This window comes from Notamacropus eugenii, chromosome 4, assembly GCF_028372415.1.
Source record: "Notamacropus eugenii isolate mMacEug1 chromosome 4, mMacEug1.pri_v2, whole genome shotgun sequence".
NCBI lineage: Eukaryota > Metazoa > Chordata > Mammalia > Diprotodontia > Macropodidae > Notamacropus > Notamacropus eugenii.
The window spans coordinates 430,090,205-430,114,011 of record NC_092875.1 but is presented as its reverse complement, the minus strand read 5'-3'; the positions used below and the strand labels follow the sequence as shown (position 1 = coordinate 430,114,011).

Sequence of the window (23,807 nt, the reverse complement as noted above, 5' to 3'; positions counted from 1 at the left end):
TACCCCAAACAGATGAAATAAAAAGGGAAAGGATCTATATGTATAAAAATATTGTTTGTGGTGACAAAGAATTGGACACTGAGGAGATGCCCATCAATTGGTGAATGACTAAAGAAGATGTGGATATGACTGTGATGAAATACTATTGGTGCTATAAGAAATGACAAAGAGGATGGTTTCAGGAAAAACCAGGGAAGATCTATACGAACTGATACAAAGTGAATTCAGAAGAACTAGAAGATCATTGTACACAGTAAAAGTAATATTATAATGATGGTCAATTGTGAAATAATTAGCTGCTCTGATCAATGCAATGATCCAAGATAATTTCAAAGAATCGATGATGAAAAAATGCTGTACACCTTCAGAGAGAAAACTGATAAACTCTGGGTGAAAATTGAAATATAACTTTTTCTTGCTTTTTGTGATATAATGAATAGAGAAATATATTTTGCATGATTTCACATATATAATTGATGTAATATTGCTTGCCTTCTCAGTAAGTGAAGAAAAAGTGGGAGAGAGGGAGAAAATTTGGAACTCATTTTTTTTAATATTAAAAAGAAAAAACACCAACAAAAAAGTCTTTGGCAAAGCATAACACTCATTTAAACTAAAATCCCTACAAAGTTTAGGCATAGAAAGACCTTTTTATTATCATAAAAAGTATATGTCTAAAACCAAAAGCAAGCCTTATGTGCAACATTAACGTACTGGAAATTTTTCAGCAAATGAAGAAGAAAAGCGAAGATGCCTACTTCCTCTCCTATTATTTGATATATATATATATATATATATATATATATATATATATGATATATAGTACTTATATAGTGTTTGGTATATAGTATTTACATAGGATTTCTAGAAATACTGGGAATAATAGAGAAAGAAATTAAAGTCAGAAATATGGATAAAGTGGAGATAAACTCATCCATATTTTACTGATCATGTTCATGTATATTACAAAATCCTAGGGAATGAACAAAGATAATAAACTGCTTTAGAAAAAATTAACCCTCAAAAATTAATAGCATTTGTACATAATAAAAAAATCCAAGAGGCAACAATAGAAAGAGAAATGCAACTTTAAATAACTACAAAATGTATAAAACACCTGGGGATCCGTCCACCAAGGCACAAAAAAGATTCAGGTAGATTTAATTACAGAGTGTTTTTTAGGGAACTAAAGAACAACTTAACCACATGACTATTCAGGGCTATGCCAGACCAATATAAGAAAGGCAATATCATCACAATTAACTTATGCTTTTATTGTTAATTACCAATTAAAATATCAATGGGACACTACACAGAATTCAGTACAACATTAACAAAATTCATTCGGAAAAACAGAAGATCCAGAATATAGGGGAAATAAGGAAAAAATGAAGGGGCCAAGGGAAAATAGTACTTCCAGATCTCAAATTACATTACAAAATGGTAGTCATCAAGGCCATCTGATATTGGTTTAAAAAGAGAGGTAGATGAATAAAACAGGCTAGACAAAGGAAAAACAAAAAAAAATAGAACTCAGTAGCTCAGTATTCAATAAAATAGAAAATAAATTACTTGGCAAAATACTCCTTATTTGATAAAAACTGCTGAGAAAGCCAGAAAGCAGTCTGGCAGAAATTAGGAGTAAACTACAGGTTCCCATTTCCTGGTTCATGAATCCCAAGGGAGTTTGTGATGATGGTTCCAGAGGCTTCTGTTAAAAAGTCTTTAATGGTACCTTAACCAGTAAATAATTGCCCAATTCTGCTACAAATATATTTTTATTTCTCATAAGCATGTGTATGTTTCAAATATTATGGGTTAGTTTATGCTATTTATGATCGTGCACATAATTGATTTGGGGGTTCATGCAGCAATTATATCAAACTCTAACTACTTCTGGGCAAGTATAACATAGTCCTATAGCTTTTCAACCTGACATTAAATTGTTTCCAAAGGGACACGATTTGAGAACAAACTGATTCATCATAGATGGTCAGATACATACCTTTTCTCATTTCCCTGATTCCCTTTAGTTAATCTATATCTCCTCAGCGGTGGAATCACATGATCAAGATGTTATGAATATGTACGCTTTTGCAGCATAAATGTCAGGTTGGTTGAGAACTGTGGTCACTAGGCATCCACATTACAAGCCATCTTGAAACCATCATGGACCATCACAAACTGTCTGCAGAAACAAATCTTCTCTTGCATCTCACTGCAATATGAAGGCTGTTTTGTGATTTAAATTTATTCTCTGCCTATGTTGAAATAATTCCATTGAGATTTTTAAATTAACTGATTGGCAATACAGTTCAGTCAATTCAGTAGAGTTTCTGTGAGAGTGTAGCCAGGGTGCTAGAGAAGAAAATCATGTCTAAAGAGTTTTTTCCTTACAAAAGCAAGTTCATAAATGAAGCAATATATGCATTTGAATTTTTAATACATTTATCACTTAACATGGCACTTGTTGACTAGTAGAAAAATAAATATTTTATATCATAAATAGCTATCCATTTTTGTTAAGTGGCTAAAATTTTTTTTAAAATTAATTTCTATCTTTCAACATAAGAACTTATGAAATTCTCCTACCATTTTCTACCATATATCTTTGTGAAATGGTGTTGGAAATAAGGAAGTTCTGTTGTCCACATTTCTAGGTGATAAAGGTTGTGACCAAGCATGGACAGGCTAGAGGTCAGAAACTAATGCTCAGGCCCAAGGAGCTGTGTGAGGAAGAGACTATTAGAGAGGAGAACATGGAGTCATATGACCAGGGGACGGTGTCCCAAAGTTCAGAAAACAGCATAAGAAGCCCCATCTTCCTGCACGTATTGTAGTCTCCCTGTAACATTACTAGGGAGGCTACCTGTCCATTCGGGGGAATGGACATAAAGATTAATAAAGACCTTCCTGATTTCACAATAGGTATTATTCTTTATTTAAAGAGAATATGTTTCTCACTGTTGGGGGATTGTTAAATGGGCTCACTTCTAACAAATGGTATTTTCACTTTATTTTTGTTTTCAGTCAAAATGCTGAAATAAACTCAATGCAGAACAGATTTAGGACTGTATGTCTGATATTGAGCCCAAAGTAGCAAACATTTTTTCAAATGAAAAAGCTCACTGTCAAAATTAAATTTATATATTATTGTTATATTATTTAAATATATTCTGAGTTAAGACTTATTTCATTAAATGTAATTTGTATTCAACAAAATTTGTAAAATAAAGAATTTAATATGACATCTTGCAGATAATAGTAAGCATATGAAATCTTGCTGGATTACTTCTTTTAATTCTTACATAATATCCCATATAAAATACATTTAGTTATTTTTATCATCAGAGTTTCATAATTTTATACTTAAGGTTTTTATAATTATAGGTAAGAAAAATTTCATATTTTATAATTAAAATTATGTGATGTAAATTTTAATTTGGAGCTTTGGGAGTAAAAGTTATAATTGTTATTATAAACATTTGATGACTAAGTCTAAAAGAATATTATGAATAGTATATTAAATTACTCTGAGAATTCATAAATTTTTGGTGCTGAAATGGGTTTGAGGAACAAAAACATTGAGAACCATTGGCTTAGACTGATACCTTCCAACATATTGCACAATATAGTATGTAAATAAAGTGACTAAAATGTCCATACCTTTTGACTCAGTGACTGGATTTATACTACAAGGAAAACATTGACAAGAAGAAATTCCCTCATACACCAAAATATGTATAACAGCACTTTTTGTGTGTGATAAAAAAAAGCATCGGAAGCAAAGTAGATACTGATCAACTGGGGAATGGCCAGACAAAGTGTTAGCCATGGATGTAAAAGAATATTATTACTGTGCTGTAAGAAATTATGTGGTGAAAATAGAGAAGCATGGGAAGATCAACATGATCTGATCAGAATAAAGCTAAGCAGAGATAAGAAAAACATACACAATGACTACAGCAGTGAAAATGTGAAGAACAGTAGGGTCATCTTCTCTCTGGGAGAAGTAATGGGACTCAACAGTCTCCTAGGTGTCTGTATGTGTTTGTCCTTCATTGCCGAAGAAGACCATGCCATCAGAGAAATCATGACATGACTTGCACTTGACTTTCATTTGAGTGAGGGAGGGCTGTGCAAGGTCACCAGCCTCACTTCTCTTCCAGAGTCATCTGAATCCAGTGACCAGATATTCATCAAGATGACTGGAGATGACCCAGGATGAGGCAGCTGGGGTTAAGAGACTTGCCCAAGGTGAAACAGCTAGTGAGTGTCAAGTGTTTGAGGTGAGATTTGAACTCAGGTCCTCCTGACTCCTGCACTGGTGCCCTATCCACTGCACCACCTAGCTGCCCCATAAGTGTCTCACTAACCTTTGGAGGACTGCACTGCTCACCCGGTGTGAGGAAGGGGCTAGAAAAAGTGCCCTGAAAGTTGTCTGCTTACCAAACCCTGGCCTGATTATCATGGCAGGCAGTGTCAAAATGCAAAAAATGTACAAAAACTTCTACAAAGATGATTCCACTCACCATCTATCGATACATGGAATGTGGGCACACTTATAGACACAAAATCTAGTAGATCTGAAAGACAAATAGCTCTTGCTGCAAGAGCACTCAGCAAATATCACATCTACATAGCAGCCCTGAGTGAAACAAGGCTGGTAAATAAAGACTCATTTACTGAAATTGGAGCTGAATACATGCTTTTCTGGAGTACCTACAGTGGAGGGGAGTACTGTGAAGCTGCATAGGTTTTACAAACAAAACTAATCTAGTCACCAAACTTGTATGTTTACCAAAAAGAGTGAATAACAGGCTCACGACAATGCAATTGCCAGTTGCAAGAAAGTTCCACGCTACTGTCAGAAGTTCCTGTGCTCCCACCATGAGGAACCTTGATGATGTCAAAGAAAAATTTTATGAAGACCTGGAAACCTTCATCATCAATGTGCCAAAAGAGGGCAAGCTTATAATGCTAGGTGACTTTAACACTAGAGTGGGCTCAGACTGCCACATATGGGAGGGAGTCCTTGGGAGGAATGGCGTAGGAAGCAGCAATAGCAATGGTCACTTACTACTAAAGACTTGTGCATCTCATGACCTTCTCACCACCAACACTGTCTTCCAACTACTTAAGCAAATAAAACTTCATGGATGTACCCTCACAGCAAACATTGGCATTTAATAGAAATATATCATGAGAGGAAGAGACTGTGAGAAGAATGTGGATGTGAGAAGTGATGTGAGAGTGACTAAGGCAATGTGAGGAGCAGAGTGCTGGACTGATCATAGACTTATCCTCTCCAAGCTAAATATTCACATTCAACAAAAGCAGCAGCCCTAAGGCAAGATGACTATCAAAAGACTTAATGTCAATAGATTAGAGTGCTAACTTAAATAGAAAGCTGAGCCAACAAAGGATTGGGAACAGCAGAACAGAAAAGGAGGGGCCAGTTTTCATAGATTTGGTATACAGCACTGCATTTACTGTTTGGGGTCAGAATACTCATTATCAAACCATCAAGACTGGTTTGATAAAAATGAAGGGGAAATGCTATATGAAAAATGAGAACTCCACAGGGTTTACCAGCAGGATAGTTCATCTGTCTCTAAGAAGGTAGCACTAACTTCATCAAAAGCAAAATTCAAGAGAACCTTAGAGATGCTCAGTAATAAGGCAGGTGAAATTCAGTTTTATGTTGATAGTGACAATCTAAAATGCTTTTATGATGCCCTGAAGGTTATTTATGGGCATATGGTGCCTCTCAACTACTCAGTAATGGTGGACCCACATGATCCTAGAGAGATGGGCTGAACACTGTTCTCAATAGAAATTCATCAATGCTGAAGCCATTGACTATTTACCTCAGATTGAAGTCAGTCCCTCTCTAGCCAAACTTCCAACTGAAGAAGAGATTTTGAATGCTATTAGGCTCCTTTCCTGTGACAAAGTACCTGGTACTGATTCTATTCCAGCTGAGATTGACAAGGTGGAAAGGTGGGGGGTGGGGGTGGGGTCCTTTGCTCATACAAAAGCTGACTGAAATTTTTCAGGTTATAGGGCAAGAGGAGGTTATTCCCCAGGAATTCAAGGATGTCTCCAATGTCCATATTTATAAAGAAAAAGGAAATAGAGTGTCCTATGACAATCATGATGGGGGAGGAGGGCTGTCCTCTCTTAGTTATTGCTGGCAAGAGTCTTGCCAGAGTCCTCCTTAATAGACTAATCCTTAACCTGGAAGATGATCATCTACCTAAGAGCCAGTGTGTCTCCAGAAAGTGCCAAGGAATGGTTGATATGGTATTTGCTGCCTAGCAACTTCAGGAGAAATGCCAGGAGTCAAACAGAGGTCTGTGCACAATCTGACCAAGGCCTTTGATGCTGTCGGTTGTGAGGACTTATGGAAAATTATGTCAAAATTTGGTTGTCTGGAGAAGTTCATCAGTATTATAAGTCAATTTCATGATAGCATGTTTGCCCAGATTCTAGATAATGGATGACACATTTGTGCTTTCTCAGTCACCAAAGTGAAATAAAGCTGTGTGTTTGCTCCTATGCTTTTTAGCAAGATGTTTTCAGCAATGTTGTCAGACGTCTTCAGTGAGGAGAAAAGTGGCAATGAAGGTCAGCTACCGTACTGATGGTAAATTATTTAACTTGAAAAGGCTACAAGCCAAGACTAAAGGGGAGGGAGAGTCGGTGCATAATTTTTTGTTTGTAAATTATCTTGCACTCAATGCAGCCTCTCAAGCTGAGATGCAACAAAGTATGGGCCAATTCTCTGTTACTTGTGCTAATTTTGGTCTAACAATTAACACAAAGAAAATAGAGGTGCTCCATCAGAGAGCACTATACCAGCCATATGAGGAACCTTCAGTTACAGCAAATGGAGAAGTTTTGAATACTGTGATACCTTGACAGTATACTTTCCAGGGATATAGACATTTTGATAATGAGGTTGATGTATGAATTGTCAGAGCTAGCTCAGTATTTGGGAGGCTCTGGAGGAAAGTATGGGAGAGAAGAGGTATTAGACTGACTACCAAACTAAAGGTCTTCAGAGCCATTGTGCTGACTTCATTGTTGCATACCTGTGAAACCTGGACAGTCTACCAGCTCGATGCCAGGAAACTGAATGACTTCCATTTGAATTGTCTTAGGAAGGTTCTGAAGATCACCTGGAAGGATAAGGTACCAGACACTGAGATCCATTCTTGAACTAAATAGCCAAGCATTCCAACTCTACTACAGAGCATAGATCCCATGGGCTGACTATAATTGTTCAAATGGCTAAAAGACTATTATATGAAGAACTCACACAAGGTAAACACTCACATGGTGGTCAGAAGAAGCAATACAAAGACACTCTCAAGGTCTTTCTGAAGAACTCTGGAATTGATTGCATGACATGGGAGACACTGGCACAGAACCACTCAGCATGATGTGTTCATATCAAAAAGGTGCTGTGCTCTATGAGCAAAACAGAATTGAAGTAGCTGAAAAGAAATGTGACATGCACAGATTTAGAGAATCTACCCCAGATATTCACACGGACTATTTGTGGCCAACCTGTGGTAGAGCATTCCGAGCTCATGTTGGTCTGATCAGCCATAATTGGACTCTAACATAGTGATGGCCTTTTGGTCATCTTTGAGAATGAAGAACAACCAATCACCCCTTGTAGTCCAAGCCCTGCTGATTCTATCGCCATAATATCTATTGCATCCATCCCAATGCCTTTTCACTTTTCCACTTCCACTACTATAGGTTTGCCCTTACATCTCCTCTTCTATGCTATTTCAATAGTCTCCAAAGTGGCCACCTTCCCACCAGTCTCTCCCCTCTCCAAACCACCCTTCACACCATTGCAAAAGGAATCATCCTAAGGCACTCTTCTGTTCAAAACCTTTAACTGTTCCCCATTGCCTACTGAAAAACACAGACTCCTCAGCCAAACGTTCAGGTTTCCCCTCCCCTCATCCTTTCAGCTGTAAACCTTGCCTCATGTTTCACTAAAAAATTTAAGCCATTTGTTGAGAGCTCCCTCTTTTCTTTCCTCTTCATCACTCACATGCCTTTTCCAGCTATCTTCTATGGCATCCCACAAAGAGGTGGGATCACTTCCCCTTGCCTAGGAAAACCCTGCTAAACCCTACATTTTCTCTGGCTGTCTCCCATGCTTGTAATGCTCTGCCTCCTCATGCCTGCCTCTTGGCTTACCTGGCTGCCTTCAAGACTCAACCAAAATCCCTCCTTACATGAGATGCTTTTCTTGATTCCCCTTAATTTTAATCCCTTCCTTTTTAGATTACCCCCAATTCAACCTGTATACATCTTGTTTGTATATAATTGTTTGCATGTTGTTGCACACACACACACACACACACACGCTATATTGTGAATTCTTTGAGAGTAAGGTCTATGTTTCTCTTCCTTTGTATTCCTAATACAAGTGCCTGGAACATAGTAGGCTCTTAATAAATGTCTGCAGGCTTGACTTGACTTGACCCATAAACTGGCTCCAACTCTCCTTTCCAAACCTGTTTCACCCCATTCCCCTTCACATTCTTCAGTCTTCAGTTGGATGTCCAGCAATTTTCCAGACTCACTATCCTTCCCTGCCTTTGTGTTGTTGCATATGTCCCAAGCCTAGGATGGCCTTTTCACACTGAAATCCTTCTTTCCTTTAGAAGTCCATCTTCTCTAGGAAGACTTCTTTGATCCCTCCCTAAAGAGAAGTGATCTTTCCCTCCTCAAATCTATCATGCCATTATTTGGCCTCTCTTCAGCAGCACAACGTACAGTCTATATTTAAACCAATGAAGCATCTTCAGGGCTTTTGGAATGATCAAATGAAATAACATATGTAAAGTGTTTTGTAAATCTTAATATGCTATATATGTGTCAGTTATTATTGTTATCAGTAACAGCATCACAGTGGAATCTCTTCATTCCACTGGCATCAGGACAGAATTAATCTATTCCACATAATAGCTAGCTTTGGCTGTACATAATTGTTTCAGGAAGCACAGTTTGACATTGAGCCCTGTCTGGGTCTGGTTAATGCTACTTGCAATCCAATAAAGTAAGCAACTTTCATCAGTTGTAGGGGGAAAGTTTAGCATTAAGTGGATCCATTTTCCCTCTCCCCCTAGGTTTAGAACTAGAAAACTTATGAACTAGAAAAATAATCATCAAACATGAGTATTTCTGAGAAGACCAAGAAATGACTCTCTTATATGCAGCTCTTTTAAAAAGTTACATTAAATTTAATATGGAAATGTCAACATTGTTTTCCTTGCCTGTGTCTCCTCAACTTCATTCTTCTCTCTCCTGGGCACTTTTGAAACGTTTCATTGACACTATTTTCCTTCTTTTTTGCATGACCATCACTGTCCCCCATTTTCTCATATTTCTCCTCAATAAAAGTCCTGTATTGTAACAAATAGTTATAGCCAAGAAACACAGATTTGTATTGCTTGTGTTTGAAAATGTGTCTCTGCACCTACAGTTCACCACCTCTTCTCTAAGAGGTAGGAAGCATGATATAGTCCCATGGTCGATTTTCAAGAGGAAGATGGAATGTAAGAGTTAACTTAATATAGAACTTTGAAACTTGATAAGAAAATCAGTCTGAACCCTAAGAGGACGTGTCATACTCACTCATTTGCCTGCCTTCCACACAAATCACAAAACGAGTTATAATGAGTAAGGAGATAATATTTACAAAGTGTTTTTAGCTCTTTGGGGAAATGTTCTGCATAAATTCTAAGGATTGTGTTACTTGAGAAATTTATGAGCAAGGATGGCCCTCCCACAGTAGGGTTGGCACAGATTCCATAAACTCTCTAATTCATTAAATTAGCAGATTAAATAATTCATTTAAGTAGCTGATTCTGGAAATGAGACTCATCAGCCTTGGCCTTATCAATCCCTCAGTATCTTATGACTCTTAAAGAATCCAAGCAATTCTTGGAAATGCTCCTGTTTTATGCCTCCAGAGTGTTCCCATCCAGAAATTTAGTGAGGCTGATTAAAATTAAATTCTGGGACTTCATGAAGTCTTATAAGAGTGACTTTGGTTGCAGTTTTAGTAATTTTTATTCATTATTTACCAAAACTTAAGGGAGTGGCAGGGGGAGGGCAGGGAATACGCTAACCAAATCCATTTATTGCACCAGGTGTATGGCTGGAAAAGGGAAATCAGCCAGCGTTCTATATGCTGCCTCCCCTCAACGGCAGGATTTTCAGGCAACACAGTAAGGGAATACAGCTGGGGTGAGTGTGAGTACATGGCTACATCGCTAAGCATTCCATCCATAGAAAGCAGCTGAACTTTTCTGAGGTGGTCCAAATATAATTTCTATTGGTTTGTTTTTGCCACCAATTGGCCATTAGACCTTGAACAATTCACATAACTAAATTTCAAGATTTAGACTTGGAATGGACCTTAGAAATTATCTAGTTCAAAAGTTCTTTCCCTGGAGTCATCCCCAAAGGGGTCTATGAATAGATTTCAGAGGGACTATGAACTTGGAAGGAAAAGTTAAATATTTATTTCAATATAATTGGTTTCCTTTGTAATCTTATGTATTTTATTTTCTGCATTTTAAAACACAGTTCTGGGAAGGAGTCTACAAGCTTCGGACTGCCAAAGGCGTTCATGACACACAAGAAAGGCTAATGATGTTGATCTTGTCCAACCCCGACATTTTACAGATAAGGAAACTGGAGATGATCCTATGACTAGAGTCACTACTCTTTCTGCTGTACTATGCTCAGGAGGAGAAAGTGAGGCTGGTGACCTTGCACAGCCCTTCCTCACTCAAACCAAGTCAAGCGCAAGTCATGTCATCATTTCTGTGATGTCATGGTCTTCTTTGAAAATAAAGGACAAGGGGCGGAGCCAAGATGGCTGAGTAGAAAGACTCACATACACATAGCTCCGAACCCACAACCCATAGAACATCTGTAAAAAGGAACTCACGGCCAATTCTGGAGCAGCAGAGGCCACAGAACAGTGGAGTGAAGGAGATTTCTGTTCCAGAGGGACCTGTAAACCTCTCGCAAAAGGTCCGTTGCACTGTGGATGTGGAGCCAAGCCCAGCCCTGCCGCAGCCGCGGCACCGAGAGGAGCAGATCTGAGCGGGCTTCAGGGACAGGATCTCCAGCGGCCACGTGGGTCCCTCCACCCACAGGTGACGGGGGTTGGTGAGAGGGTCTCTTTGGTGGGTTGAGAGGGGAGTGGGGTGCCCCCATAACTCAGGCCCCCTCGGGAGGCAACAGCAAAGGCGGGAGCAGACCAGGGCTCCCCAAGCAGGCAGGAGCCCAGATCCATTGTTGAAGGTCTCTGCATAAACCCCCCCCCCCCCCAGGGAAGTGAGCCCATGAGGCGACCCTGCCCCCACCTGAGCACCTGAACTTAATCTCACACTGAATAGCAGCCCTGCCCCTGCCAAAAGCCCTGAGGCTGGGGAGCAGCATTTGAATCTCAGACCCCAAGCGCTGGCTGGGAGGATCTGGAGGTGAGGTGGGGGTGGAGAGGACACTCAGAAGTCAAGTCACTGGCTAGGAAAACGCCCAGAAAAGGGAAAAGAAATAAGACTATAGAAGGTTACTTTCTTGGTGAACAGGCATTTCCTCCCTTCCTTTCTGATGAGGAAGAACAATGCTTACCATCAGGGAAACACACAGAAGTCAAGGCTTCTGTATCCCAGCCCACTCAGTGGGCTCACGCCATGGAAGAGCTCAAAAAGAATTTTGAAAATCAAGTTAGAGAGGTGGAGGAAAAGCTGGGAAGAGAGACATGCAGTCAAAGCATGAACAGCAGGTCAGCACTCTGCTAAAGGAGACCCAAAAAAATGCTGAAGAAAATAACACCTTGAAAAATAGGCTAACTCAATTGGCAAAAGAGGTTCAAAAAGCCAATGAGGAGAAGAATGCTTTCAAAAGCAGAATTAGCCAAATGGAAAAGGAGATTCAAAAGCTCACTGAAGAAAATAGTTCTTTCAAAATTAGAATGGAACAGATGGAGGCTAATGACTTTAGGAGAAACCAAGAAATCACAAAACAAAACCAAAAGAATGAAAAAATGGAAGATAACATGAAATATCTCATTGGAAAAACAACTGACCTGGAAAATAGACCCAGGAGAGACAATTTAAAAATTATGGGCCTACCTGAAAGCCATGAACAAAAAAAGAGCCTAGACATCATCTTTCATGAAATTATCAAGGAAAACTGCCCTGAGATTTTAGAACCAGAGGGCAAAATAAGTATTCAAGGAATCCACAGATCACCACATGAAAGAGATCCATAAAGAGAAACTCCTAGGAACATTGTGGCCAAATTCCAGAGTTCCCAGGTCAAGGAGAAAATATTGCAAGCAGCTAGAAAGAAACAATTCAAGTACTGTGGAAATACAATCAGGACAACACAAGATCCAGCAGCTTCTACATTAAGGGATCGAAGGGCATGGAATAGGATATTCCAGAAGTCAAAGGAACTAGGACTAAAACCAACAATCACCTACCCAGCAAAACTGAGTATAATACTTCAGGGGAAAAATTGGTCTTTCAATGAAATAGAGGACTTTCAAGCATTCTTGATGAAAAGACCAGAGCTGAAAAGAAAATTTGACTTTCAAACACAAGAATGAAGAGAAGCATGAAAAGGTGAACAGCAAAGAGAAGTCATAAGGGACTTACTAAAGTTGAACTATTTACATTCCTACATGGAAAGACAATATTTGTAACTCTTGAAACTTTTCAGTATCTGGGTACTGGGTGGGATTACACACATACACATGCACATGCACACGCACACACACATAGAGACAGAGTGCACAGAGTGAATTGAAGAGGATGGGATCATATCTTAAAAAAATGAAATCAAGCAGTGAGAGAGAAATGTATTGGGAGGAGAAAGGGAGAAATGGAATGGGGAAAATTATCTCTCATAAAAGAGGCAAGCAAAAGACTTATTAGTGGAGGGATAAAGAGGGGAGGTGAGAGGAAAACATGAAGTTTACTCTCATCACATTCCACTAAAGGAAGGAATAAAATGCACACTCATTTTGGTATGAAAACCTATCTTACAATACAGGAAAGTGGGGGGTAAGAGGATAAGCAGGGTGGGGGGGATGATGGAAGGGAGGGCATGGGGAGGAGGGAGCAATTTGAGGTCAACACTCATGGGGAGGGACAGGATCAAAAGAGAATAGAAGTAATGGGGGACAGGATAGGATGGAGGGAAATATAGTTAAGTCTTATACAACACAACTATTATGGAAGTTATTTGCAAAACTACACAGATTTGGCCTATATTGAGTTGCTTGCCTTCCAAAGGCGAGGGGTGGGGAGGGTGGGAGGTAAAGAAGTTGGAACTCAAAGTTTTAGGAACAACTGTTGAGTAATGTTCTTGCCACTAGGAAATAAGAAATACAGGTAAAGGGGTATAGAAAGTTATCTGGCCCTACAGGACAAAAGAGAAGATGGAGACAAGGGCAGAGAGGGATGATAGAAGAGATAGCAGATTGGTCATAGGGACATTTAGAATGCTTGGTGTTTGGGGGGGGAGGGGACAAAAGGGGAGAAAATTTGGAACCCAAAATTTTGTTAAAATGAATGTTAAAAGTTAAATAAATAAATTAATTTAAAAAAAAAAAAAGAAAATAAAGGACAAACACAACCACTACCACCAACTGACTTAGATTGTATTAGCATCTGGCATACATGATGAAGGAAGAGATGATCCTGGCTCAACTGCCATGGTTACAGCTCTTCCTGAACCTGAGGCACTGATTGATTCATCACTCCCCCTTAGATGTTCTCTATGCCTCAACCCCAAGGTTGCTCCATCAGGTGGTGGTTGAACATACAAAATTAAACTGGAGAACATGCATTGAACATGCCTGTCCAGAACATATCATCTCTAAGTGTTAATGGGGAACCATCCAGGCAAGGCCCAGCAGGACAGGGGCCAATGAAAGGCACCAAAACAATTCCCAACTTGCCATTGCCTCCCATGATCCTACTCAGGTATCATTACCCAATAATCTCTCACTTCCTGACATCATCAGAATAAACCAGGCTAGCTTCAAGATCAAAGGATCAAGTGTAGTAACACAAACAGCTGCCTGAACTTACAAGAGAGTGGTTGATGACAGACCTTTTCCCTTAGGTGGAAGGACCAGATAACTTTCTGGTTCAACCTCCCCACCCCTGTTTTTTTTCCTGCACTCACATTCAAGCTTCACTACTGTCCCTGCTATGCTAACACTTGGGGCCTCAATTTCCTCACTTACAAAATGAGGGGATTTCCCTAGATGCCTTCAAAGTTCCCTTCCATCTTTAAATGCCTCCAAGATCTTCTCTGGAGCTGTTCTCACCTAAGAAGTTGCCCTACCTGTCCAATCCTCCCCTGTGTTCCAGTCCTTAATTCTAGTTCCTAGTAATTCAAGGGTAAAGAACCTGTAACCTTGAGATGATATGTGACCTTCTAGATCCTTCTAGTCCAAATTTTACAGAACAAATCCTTTTATTAAGAGGATTTGTTCTGTGAAGTTTGGATTTGGTCAAAGGGCCACACTTGAGGACCTAGAGGGCCACATGTGGCCTTGAAGCCCCAGGTTCCCCACCCATGTACCTAATTCATGTAACTTGCTGGGGCCATATCCAATCCAATTCAGATATCATCCCCTAACTTCTCTTGGACCTATTGTCAGTGACTCTTATTTAACACTCAGGATTGACTACCTTTTTTTTTTTTTTAACATACCTTTGAATGACCTGTCTCCCAACTATATAAATGTTAGCTGTTATTATGACCAATATTTTCTGTTCTGTGCTACAATAGAAAGTAACATAATGAATATTTTGTGTATATCAAAGCCTTTCTGGGGAGGGGTCAATGGTCTCCTTGGGGTATATTGTTTAGCAGTGTACTCTCTGGCTCAAAGAGTATGGGTATTTTGGCCACTTTTTTCGAATACTTCCAAATTGCTTGCAAAATGTTTGTACCCATTCACAACTGCATCAAGAGTGCATTAGAGTGCCCAGCTTTCTAAAACCTTCCCAATAATAACTATTTCTATCTTTTGTTATTTTTGCCAATTTACTGGGAATGAGCAAGGGTCTCTTGTTTTTTAGAAAAGGAAAGGTAAGTCTCAAGAGATGAAATGCCTAACCAAAAGTCACACACTCATTTATTCTTTAGCAACCATGTACCTGGGGCCTACTGTGTACCTCTACACACTATGCTATGGGTCGGGGAAGATAACAAGTTTAAATACAGAAGTCTTGTCCTCACGTATCTTATAGTCTAGTGGGAAAAAAAGAATCCTGCAGAAATAACTATAATATACATGCAATGAGTATTGAATTGGAGTATGAGCCTACAGAGGCTATCTCTGTGGAGTGCCCACAGAGTTGTTCTGCCTGCTTCTGGTAGACCACATTGAAGCTTTGTTGGGGATTTTATTCCTTGCCTGTCTATTTCCTGCTATGTGTGATTCAGCACTGAAGAATGAGGAAGCAATTGAAAGCTGAGTCTGAAGAGTTGATGAGCCAGTAGACCTTTAAAAAGGAAATGATTCCACCCACCTCATCTCTCTTTTGCCCTCCAGCTGGCATTATGTGACACTGAGACTTTCAATGAGGGGTAGGAAGAAGGTTGACCCTTTACCACCATAGAAGAAATAGCAAATTGTCAAGCACATGAAAGCTACAACACGTCTTATGTCAAGTCAGGCTAGGGACTGGGCTTTTTCCTCAGCTGGTGGCATCATCTCTGATGCAGAAACTTCCCTAGATGCCAGTCAGCTCCATCTGACAGACTTAGGACCACCATACTTTCAATGGCTTGTGGTTTAGTCATGTCCAGTTCTTTGTGATTCCAGCACACCAATGCTGTCTGTGGTGTTTTCTTGGGAAAGATACTGGAGTGGTTTGCCATTTCCTTCTCCAGTGGATTAAGGTAAAGAGAGGATAAATGACTTGCCTAGGGTCATGTATGGTTGTGTTAATCATTTTTCATCTTCCTCTTTAAAAAATTGTAATAAGGAATGAGTCTCCAGGAGGGAGCAGGATAGAGATATAGGGGTAAATCTAGGCCACGGGTAAGGAACCTGTAGATTCAAGGCCATATGTGGCCCTCTAGATCCTCAAGTGCAGTCCTTTGATTTAATGCATTCAGAGGGCCACATATGACCTCAAAGTCACAAGTTCTTATCTAGGGAACGTAACAAGGGATAACAATAAAATTTATTTTAAAAACATAAATTTAAAATATGAAAATCAAAGGAGTTGAACCAATTGATCCCTAAAGTCTCATGCAATTTTGAAGAGCTCTGATTCTCTGTGCACCATAATTCCTCACCAAAGTCCAGATTACTTGCCAGAAGCAGATGAACACTTTGCAGTGGGGTTCCTGAAAATAAATCAAAGGGCCAGTGCCCACAAATAAACTTTGCAACTTCCACTCTTGCAACTGGTCTCATAAATGCTGCTGCTTTGCCTTCTTCAGCAGATACAAACAGTAGGAGAAACAGATCTGCCCCTCAAAGAGATATGCATGGAGTTAAGCCCTTGAATAAACACAGAGATACATACCATTGAGGGGAGAACCAGGTCTCCTTACAGAATCTAAGCTTTACTTTTGGAGTCTGCCTAGTAGAAAAGGGGTGCCATGGGTCTTGGAAGATCAGGATGCCAATTCCCTGAGACCAGTTTATAGCAACCTTCTCAGAGTCCTATACACATGGCATTCCCAGAGTGCAGATGTTACTTTCTTTTTGACATTCAAGTATGTGTAAACCATAGGAAGAACATTTAGAAAATACAGTCCATTTGGAGAGCTAATCCCAGAGAACTGCAAGTTATCAACACTGAAATTTCAGTGACTATACCTTAGTTTCTCTTTAGAAAGGGGAAAATCAGCCCATTATAAGGTCACATTAAGTCAGAGATAGAGCCCCAGCTTCTGGCTTTCACCAGAAGTGATTAGTAAAAACACACCCAAATTTATGTTTCAGAGATAGACCACGTAATATGATGTTTCTTTATATAATTCTTAGGATATTAAAGTCACAGTAGGAATGGGCTAGATCACTGTTTTGCCTTTCTGGAAGAGCTGTTAACATTCATGGCAAAAAGATCAGCTGCAGATCTGCAAATGTCTTTTTTTGCCCAGGCATCCCGGTACCTGGCACATCACAATGAAATGGAAAATGTGTAAATAAATAAATCTTTGTAAACTCTCATCTCTCTTGACAGGGATTTGTGGGGCAGGATGTGTGTGTGTATGTGTGTGTGTGTGTGTGTGTGTGTGTGTTTTCTCTCCTTGTCCACAACTATTTTCCCTGGAGATGTTCTAATGATATACTTCCATTGTGGAATTTATCTGGAAAATTTTGTAACAAGAAAATACCCCAACTTTCTACTGGATGTCTCTATGGACCTGCAGACTTGAGGCAAAAAACATACACTAAGTGTTTTTGGATTAGCTCAGTAGTAGCTTAGTAATCAGACTCATTTGTGTATAATCACTTACCAAGAAAGTCAGACCACTGTTCACATGGTTTACGCTGTCTACATTCATCCACAGGTCAAGCAAATCATACTTTTAAGAAGCTCCTCTCTCCCTGGTTTGCTGTGAGAAGATGACAATAAAGCATTTTGTTGCTACCAAATACTATGTCAAGTTCAAGATGGTCACTAGGATGAATTCTTTACACATCATAACCCATAAAATAGAAAAATTATAAATACCTACTATTATTATGTCTTAACTCGGTTCCATAGCCTAGATTTTCCTTTGACATAATAAATAACACTTGGGTAACTAATGTGGCCCTCCACCTTCCTCATTAAGCCAAAAATAGTCCTATTCTTAAGAGACATTGAAACAGATTTGTGCAAAGTCAACGAATACTGAATGTCCATGAACTGCATGGTAATATACTAAGAAGCAGAAGCAGTTGCAATGTAAAGCTTCATGAACTAGTTCCTGTATGCCTGGAATAAACATATAAAAGAAATGAAATCAATGAGCCAGAGCTATAATCAGAAATGTTAGCAACTGGAATAAGTGGCCAAAATAAAAAGTCTCTAGAGAAAATGGAAGAAAAGATGGGAAGAAAAGAAAAAAATAGTAAGCCCTAGTCATGAAGTTGTTCACTGTTCCCTGCTCACTATTTAATGGCTATTAGGAATAGAGAAAGGGGTGCTATTTAGTAGTTCCCTACTTTAACTAATCATTCTTGCTAGTAGGTGCTAAGCTCAGTTGCTTCTACATTGCTAAAAGACTGCAAGTGCTGTCAACAATCTCTAAATTTTAACACCCTGATGCAAACTCCAGTTATCCCCTCCTTACTTGTAGTTCTTCCAGTAACTAAGGTAGTAAAGTAAAAGTGGAGCAACAAAGGTTACCATGTCTTCACCCATGAAAGAAATATGCATCAGCTCTAATTGGGCCCATATCTCTTCTACTAAATTGGAATGGCCTCAGGGAAAAAAGGCAGAATCTACAATTGGAAGCATTGTAAACCTGACACATTGAAAGAGATATGCACAAGACTTGAGTGAGTTAAAAATAAGCAGACATCTGGATAGAACACTAAGGCCAGTTTAAACTTGTACAACTTGCACATGAAGAGGTCAAATGATGAAAAAAAAACAAAACTTTAGGCAACAGTTTCCCAAGAATGGCCTGCTATGGATCATCACATACAAATGGACTCCTTCCACTTTGAGGATGAAGGCTTCTTCTACTCAGGTGGCTTATTTCTTAAATAAACAGAAACGAAATCGTGTCTCTCAGACCTTAAATTCTTATCCTCCTTTGATGGCATTCCAGGTCCCCACTGCAATGCAGTTTATAAAACCTAAAGAAGGGTCTTGGCAAATGTAATGGATATAATATATATATATGGATGGATGGATGGATGTATATACATACACATATATGTTTATATACATATGTATGTATATATGTATACATATATATATATAGGGCCACTGTTTATGTACAGTGTTAGCTCTGATACATCTTTCTCTCCCATTGCATATTCATCTTATACATGACCTATAATGAATTAGGCAGAGAGTATAAAATTGTCATGTAGGTCCTCTTCTCATCTTCATAGGTTCATAGATTTACATGTACAAGAAATCTCAGAGGCCATTAAGTGCAACCCCATTGTTTTATGGATGAGGAAACTGAGGTATATATGAGAAGTGAAATGATTTGCACAAGGTTATACAGGTAGGAAGTGGACAAGCCATTATTCAAACACTGGTTATCTGACTCCAAATCCAATGCTCTTCCACTGTACCAAGTCTCCCTCAAATAGCTTGGATTTAATTCTTCAGCAAGAATGCACCAAGAGCATAGAGCTCTAGGAGAACAGTTTTAAAATCCACCCAAAGGGAAGGAGAATATCAAGGAGAAGACAGTGACTGAATGTAGATAAAAAAACATATGGCTCTAGGCAGGGATTAAATCCCAGTTTTCCTAGCATTCTCAGCCTCTCTTTCTCTTTTTTTTTGAATCATGGAAAGTTACTGCTGGGAAGGGACGTTAGGATTACATAGGCTCCCAGTGTGGGCCATATCACCCATGAGGGATGCTGGAATGATCCAGGTGACCTAGAAATGTAGCCTCTCATGCAATTGGGGGGTACCGAATAAAAATAAGGGGGCAGTGAAAGCCTAAGGAAAGAAATGAAGAAAATTTTGAAAAACCATTCATACATGTTCTATCTGCTGTGTAATAGAGTTAAAGTCATAATGATTACATTATTTTCCAAATAAACACATAAAATGCAAGTTACAACTGATCAGTGGTCAAGTCTTCTGACAAGTCTTAATAAGCGGCAACATGTAGCAGCACATTGTTGGGAAATCCTGCATACATTAGTGGGAATATGTGCATGTAATGAGTTTTTCACTATATGACACTGTACAGTTACATGACACAATACTGAATCATCAAAGTTTCAATGCTAGGGGAAAATTCCACAAATTTACCATAAATTATTAAATCTAAAATGTGTCATTTTTAAAAAAAAATTATTTTTTAAAAAATGATGCAAATTTTAAAAAATCATTAAGGTGTTAAAGAAAATAGATTTCCAGGGGTGTGCTGAGTAATTTTTTTAAAAGAGTAGGCCAAATAAGTTTGGGAACCTCTCCTCTCTACCAAACTTCTCCTTACTCAAACCCATCTTCATTCCCTTCTAGGCATCACTCCTGACTCTCCCAATTTTCTCTAGCATGAATTCTAGGAAAATTTCTTTACCCTAGAACCTCACTCTACCCTGGATTTTCCCACAGTGGAAGTCACCTCATGGTCCATGACCTCTTCCTGGAATTGGCTGGTTCCTCTCAAAACCTCCATTTTAAAAAGGATGTCTGGCCCAGACATTTTCACTCCACTCCAGACTGCATTCCTGACTCCAGACTTTTTCCACCATGCGTATATTTGGGGAGGAGAAGGATACTCCTCTCATCTCCCTTTCCAGCTTCCTTTTACTTGATGTCTTCTCTCATCAAAATGTAAGTTCTTTGTGGGCGTATACTGCCTTTCTTTCTTCTTGTATTTGCATTCCCAGTATGTAGCACTTAGCTTGGCATACAGTAAGCACTCAATAATTGATTATCGATGACTTCCCTTGACCCTCATTTTGCAGATGAGAAGCCTAAACTCAAATAGCTAGCAAGTACAGATCTAGAATGAGAACCTAGATCTCCAAACTTCTGGTCTAGTGACCTTGTCAGGTTCTATCACCAGGATAGAGTGTTGAACTTGGAGGCAAGAAAAACCTTGGTTGAAATTCTGTCTATAATACTTAGTACCTGGGCAAAGAATTTCACCTGCCTGAGTTTCAGCTTCCTTTCCATTTCAGCGAAATGAGTTGGGCAGGGAACAGGGATGGGGAAGTCTGGACTGCTTTATACTTTATCTATAATTTGATGGTCTTACAAACATCCTGTGGTAAACCTCATCTTTTATTCCTTCATTTAAGAATGAGATTGAGGAGGCAAACTTTAAATATGAAGCTGCCGCAGTTTTCTCCTTATGGTATCTTTATTTTCTGCAGCAAATTAATCAACTAAAGTAATGAAATGCATCAGCAAGAACCCTTCCCTCAGCATTAGCGCGCCATAAGCGATTCTCATAGTGTGTTCCTCTCAATCTGCCTTCTGGGAAAGTTCATTTCTACTCTGAAGAAATCTGGTCTGTGTCTTAACTTTACAACTAGTCTATTTCCTTGTAGTAGAATATTGCTTCTTAAAAGCAGAATGGATAAACAGATGGGTATAAGAATGTACTGGAATGTTGTCGCAAAGTAAGGAATGGCAAATATGAAGTATACAAAGAAACATGAAAAGACGCAAGAAGCAATGCAGAGTCAAGAAAGTAGAAGAAGCACGTCAGCACTGACTAGGACTATGCAAAACATTGCAACAATAACAAAAAAGAAAAATTTGAAGAGCTGGTTGGTGAAGTGGATAAAACACGGGGGCCTGGAATCAGGAAAATCTGGCTCCAAACCCTGCCTGGGCCACTAACTAGCTGTGTGACCCCAGGCAAGTCATTTAACCTCTCTCAGACTCAGTTTCCTCATCTTAAATATGGGGAGAAAAATAGCCACTATCTGCCAGGGCTGTTGTGAAAATGAGATCATATTTACAAAGCACTTTGCAAACCTTAAAACTCTATATAAATGCTAGCTATTATTATTATCATATATCATCTAGAACCATCAAAAAAGGAAAAAAAGATGGACATTTTACTTCTGATTGAATTGGAGCAGTAAGGAGATCTTGAATCCCATGCTAAATTGGTAACCTTGGTTATTAGAAAAGATGGTCAAAAAGTCTAATATATAATAAATATTTATAGAAGAACTTCTTAGGATAACAAGCAACTGAGACAAAGTTTGCCAAGTCAACAAGCATTTATTAAACACCGACTATGTGCCACTCACATGTCATTCTGACAACCAGTTTACCTGGCTATAATCATGCTTTACAGCTGAATCTGAAATTTCACATTGGTCCCGGAAATATTTGGAAATTGTGTCATTGTGGATAAGCAAGAGGAAAATATGTTTCTTCTGAAATAAAACAAAAAAAACAAAGCAGAAAAACACCCTGACCTCTGCATGTCAGGGAACATTACACACAAAGCCAGCAGTGTTTATAAAACTAAGTTAATTTAGATGCCCCAGATCAGACTCTCCCTAGGTTAAAGTTTTCCATACCTCTCACTAGCAGTCAAAGCGAATGGATTTAATGAACATTTGTTTGCTTTGTAGCAGTTATTGTCAACAAAGAACAAAACCATTTCAGAAAGAGGATGCAATGTTGGGGTTAGAGTGAGTCAGTTCGTCAACTAACATTTGTTAAAGGCTTGTTGCATGCAAAACATTCCATGGACACTAGGGAAAGATCACAAGTCTATATGGCACTTAAAAATGCTTGTTCAACTGAATTAAATTATATTTAGCATTATCAGATGAAGGTCTAATAATGTTGAGCTGCGTCAAGCTAATCTAGATGAGAGCACAGTGGAAAGAACATGGGTGGAGTCAGAAGGCTTGGATTCCAAAAATGGCTTTCCCATTTACAGTCTGTGTGGCCTTAAGCAAATGATTGCACATCTCTGGGAACAGTTTCTCCACTTGTAAAATGAGGTAAAATTTGGACTAGATGTCAGTCCTTTCTTCTCTCTATCCTAGGATTCCTTTTGCCAAAGCTTAGAGGTTACATTGAATGATATAGTACTTAAAGGACCAGGGCAAAGGAAAAATTGTAGGAAATCTCCATGATCCGATAAAATTTCACCCAGAGCATCAAAATCAACTAGGAATAAATGTGGCTCCTGCCTGATCGAGTTCACTTAGCTGTTGGGGGTGTCATCAATGGTGATTTCCTGGATGTCCCATTTCCTTACTGTTCTGGTGCATGGCTTCAAAACCAGGGCTTCAAAGAAGAGATGATATGAGATAGAGAATTCAGGAGTCCAGAAATCAAAGACCTGCACCCTTCTTCGTCTCTCTCATCTCTGTGACTGATGAACTCTACGATGTTGAATTAGTCACTTCGTCTCTAGGAGACTCAATTTCTTTGCCTGAAATATGGGAATAATACAATATTTGCCCCCCTGACTTGTTGTGAAGTTGTAAGAATCAAAGGAACTTATATTTTTAAACTGTAACATGGTATGTAAATGTGATGCATTATCAGCATCCTCATTATTATGAAAGTTCAGTGGTCTCGTCAAGTGTTTTATTTAAGGCACATGGTAAATGCCATAAAAATATTAGAGATGATGATGATGATAACAGTTACAAAAGAGCCACCTAATTCTAGGAATAATTTAGTTCAATTTCTCCTAATACACCAATTAGGAAAATCTAGAATTCCTCAGGAGGGAAGATACTGCTGAAAGAAATATGAACAAAGCCTAAGGGTGGGTTGGATGAGAGACAGGATAAAATCCAAAAGGAAGGCAGAAACTGGAAGGTATCCATAAGGGATATAGCATGAAGTCATGGACTGAATACTAGAATGAGAGTCAGGAAGACCTGAATTAATAATCCTACCTCAGATATTTACTTGCTGTGTGACTCTGTATAAAACATTTAATTTCCCTCTGCCTCAGTTTCTCCATCTGTAAAATGGAGATAATAATTGCAGCACCTACCTTGCAGGATTTTTATGAGGTTCAAATGAGAATATATGTAAAGCACTTTGCAAAGTATTTCTATTGGTGGTAGCAATTATAAGGCTTAG

General features: G+C 39.0%; 1 protein-coding gene across 9 annotated transcripts in view; it reads right to left on the bottom strand.

Moving 5' to 3' along the window:
* The window catches only part of CCBE1 (collagen and calcium binding EGF domains 1), a 345,289-nt gene that overhangs the window by 293,534 nt on the left and 27,948 nt on the right, over nt 1-23,807 (bottom strand). For 2 of the 9 annotated variants that reach the window (XM_072605919.1, XM_072605920.1), the window contains 3 exons: nt 17,557-17,655; nt 7,342-7,502; nt 7,098-7,184 (listed from right to left, as the gene is read on the bottom strand). The exons of 2 other annotated variants lie outside the window; for them this stretch is intronic. The gene's annotated coding sequence lies outside the window, so the exon portion shown is untranslated. The remainder of the gene's footprint in view (nt 1-7,097; nt 7,185-7,341; nt 7,503-17,556; nt 17,656-23,807) is intronic. 5 more of the 9 variants (XM_072605921.1, XM_072605922.1, XM_072605923.1 and 2 more) reach the window with 5 other exon arrangements.